A 3,634-nucleotide genomic window follows, 5' to 3' on the forward strand; every position below is an offset into this window, starting at 1 on the left:
ATCATGGAGTCTATTCTCAGATGTCTATTAATACTCGAAAGCTCCCATCGCAGTGGTCTGCATTACCCTTGCTTTGGTATCCCAGAGCTGCTATGTTGGCCACTGAGTTAGAATTTCAATTCTCACTAAAATCCCATAGACTAAGGACATTTATTTTCTATTATTATTACTTGAGTGAAAAATAGACTTAGGTTGATTCTGAGGCATCATCATTTTTAATTCTATTCCTTACAGCAGCTCTTCCCTTCCCGAGAGAGAGAGCAGAGAATTGGAAACTTAACGGCAGAGTCTTGGGAACCCTCACAGTTAGGAGGTGAGTGAAGGAACATAGGGCTGTGAGGAATGTTGAGAAGGAGTCGGATGTGTAGGAGAAAAACAAGTAGGGAGCGTTGTCAAGGAAGCCAAGCCAAATGAGAGCTTTGGCGTGTCGGATGACGCAGGACGGTCAAGGGAGGCACAGACAGAAAAGCCCCATAGATGTGACAGGCCTCAAATCAGTGCTGGCTGTAGCCTGCCCAGATCATCCTCGTCACCAGGGGATGCATTTCCGTGGGTGGAGGAGGAGATGAAAGGACTGAGGAGACGCAGCCATTCCAGACCACACTGTCCAATGTTGTGAAGAAGAAATGGAATAGAGACCAGAGATGGAGGCATTGAGGGGGGAGAGCAAGGCCTTTCAAGTTTTAAGATATGAGAGACGTAAGCATGTTTCTCTTCTGAGAGAAATGAGCCAGTAAAAAAGGATAGTTTAATGACACAGAGGAGGCAGAGAAGCACATTTCCTGCAGTGGCAGGACAGGATGGACTGACTTCAAAATAGACTCAGGTCAGAGCACTTACTGACTCTATGCTGGAACTCTGGCCAACCTGCCATCCCGATTGGCCTGAACTCCTCAGCGTACCTGAATTATTGCAATAGCCTCCTACCATGTCTCCCTACTTCCATCCTTTATACTCCAACACCAAAATGACACTGTCAAAATATGTCCATGAGACTGCTCTTCTGTGAGTACCCTCCGATGGCCTCTACACTCACTCACCCCTCACTGTGTCCAGAAAGGAGCCCTGTGACCTGGCTGTGTCCCCACCCATAGCTGCTTCTCTGCTGCTCCCCACTCTCTCCATCCTCCCACACCATCTCCCCGCTAGCCCTTCAATAGTTGAACCCGTGTATGCCCAGGGCCTTTGCTCTTGACATTCCCCTGCCAGGGTGGTCATCAATGTTCCCCGGAGGATCCCCCACACACTCCCTGACTTCCTTATCAGTTGTCTCCATTCAAATCAATAAGGCCTCTTTGGAGTACTCAATATAAAATAGCAATTAACTCCACCCCAGTACACCCTAACACTCAGCCCATTTTATTTATCACCATTATACTTAATTAGCATCTGATATATTCACTTATTGTAGAACTGATAACACACAAATGAAGGTAGAAATAGTGGGCTATTTACAGTTAACAGCTGCATCTCATCCCTTACAACTGTGCCTGGCATATAGTAGCTCCTCAATAAATACTTGTTGGCTGATGAATTAATCCTAATTCATCCTTGAATTAGGATTGGCCTTAAGCAGAAAGGAAAAAATAAAAGAGGTCTCTAAGAAAACAATTATAACTGACAGAGCAATTAAGAGCTTTTTAACATAATTGAATTTTCAGGGGGAAAAGAAGGTCAGTTCAACTGCTGAGAGAGATGGCGAAGGTGGGGCCATGGAAGGCGTGAGGAGACAGTTGAAATTTCGTGATGGTGGACGAAGAAGGCAGGAGACCATGGTAATTCAGAACACCTCCAGGCATCCTTAAAGACTACTGAGATTTCTTGCACTGAGGTTTCATGGGGCATCCAACCACATAATTGTTCTATTATCCAATATTTCTTTTTTTGACAGAATCTCACTCTGTCACCCTGAGTAGAGTGCCATGGTGTCACCACAGCTCAGCAACCTCAAAGTTTTGGGCTCAAGTAATCCCCTTGCCTCAGCCTCTCAAGTAGCTGGTATTACAGGCGCCTGCCACAACGGCCAGCCAGTTTTTCTATTTTTAGTAGAGATAGGGACTTGCTCTTGCTCAGGCTGGTCTCAAGCTCATGAGCTCCAGCAATCCATCTGCCTCAGCCCCTCCATAGTGCTAGGGTTATAGGCATGAGCCACCACACCTGGGCACGCAGAAGTATTCTTCATCCTGAAGTGTAGAAGAGAGACCATCCATTATTCAGACAAAGCATTGCTGCCCAGTAGAACTTTGGGCTGTCATGAAAATGTCGCATAACTGGTGCGGTGCCATGAGGGGCCACTGCCCTGTGTGCTGACTGAACACCGGAGATGTTGCTATTGTGACCAGCTACACATTGGACAGTCCTGGGAGAGTGAGGGTCTGGCAGAGCAGGAGCCAGAAGGCACAGCAAAGAGTGGGGCTAAGAGAACCGTGTCAATAAGGAGACTTGTAACTGGCTGGGGTGTGGAGGATCACACCTCTAATCACACCTGGGAGGCCAAGGGGGGAGATTGCTTGAGCTCAGGAATTCAGGACCAGCTTGAGCAAAGACAAGACCCAATCTTTACTAAAAATACAAAAACTAGTTGGGTGTTGTGGGGTGCACCTATAGTCCCAGCTACTTGGGAGGCTGAGGCAAGAGGATTGCTCAAGCCCAAGTGTTTGAGGTTGCAGTGAGCTATGAGGCCACCACAATCTACCCAGGGTGTCAGAGTGAGACTCTGCCTTAAAAGAAAAAAAGAGAAAGAAACTGGTCACTGTACTCAGGAATCTCAACTTGGTGACAATAAAAATGAAGCCAAAAAGCAGCTGGTAGTTCCTCATCCAGGGGTCAGAGGTGTTGATGGAGTCGGGATGTTTGGAGTGGCCTGGGGAGAGCTGACGCGGAAGTGGTTCTCCTGTGAGAGTGGGATGTTGAAGATCACGATCTCAGAGGACAAAGCCTTGTAAACAGGGAAACAGTACAGGACGTGGCCATAGATGTGTTTCTTAGGTGAAGTGCTTGCAAAAGTCCTTGGTGTTAAGGACTAATTCAAAGGCCTGTAAGAGAGGGTTGAATGAATGAAAACCGTGGGGCCGGGTGTCAGGCACAGAAAGTGTCATGACATAGTGGCGGGTTTTACATGAGGGAGGAAGTGTTAAGGTGACGCACTGTTATTGACGATCAGCCACCCATCCGCACTAGGCCTGGTACAGAGCGCTTGAGATATGTGTAATATCCTCTTTGAACTACCTTTTGAAATAGATTTTCTTCTTATCACTATTTGCAGATGAAGCCGTTGGAGCTTAGAAAGACCAAAATAACTGTCCTAGGATGAACAGCGACGGGGCTGGGATTTCAGGCCAGGCAGCTTGACGGGAATGCCCAGGCCGTCCAGCACTGAGCTCAGTTGCCATCTTGCTTGGAGCAGCAGTGGGTGGCAGGTAAGAGCCCTCAGTGGCCCTTACCCACCCCCATCCTCACCCATGTCTCCCAGATCTGGGAGCTGCAGGAAAGTGAGCATGCTTGATTGGAGGGCTCAATGTCAGAGATACGATGGCAAGGTGAGCGCCTGGGGTAAAAACCGAGAGTGGGCAGCTTATTTACAGTGACATTAGGTGAGGTGCAGTGGGAGGGAGAGAAAAAGAGGGAGGGGGCA

At 47.9% G+C, this 3,634-nt stretch overlaps 1 long non-coding RNA gene across 1 annotated transcript; it reads left to right on the forward strand.

The window, feature by feature from the left end:
* Positions 1–252: 252 nt before the first annotated feature.
* LOC111727709 lies at positions 253–3,405 on the forward strand. The gene is made up of 3 exons (XR_002775192.1): positions 253–313; positions 1,662–1,775; positions 3,266–3,405. It is a non-coding gene; the product is annotated as an uncharacterized LOC111727709 (long non-coding RNA).
* Positions 3,406–3,634: the final 229 nt, after the last annotated feature.

The sequence above is a fragment of the Otolemur garnettii genome, unplaced genomic scaffold (genome assembly GCF_000181295.1).
Source record: "Otolemur garnettii isolate 467f Iridium unplaced genomic scaffold, OtoGar3 scaffold00119, whole genome shotgun sequence".
Classification (NCBI taxonomy): Eukaryota; Metazoa; Chordata; class Mammalia; order Primates; family Galagidae; genus Otolemur; species Otolemur garnettii.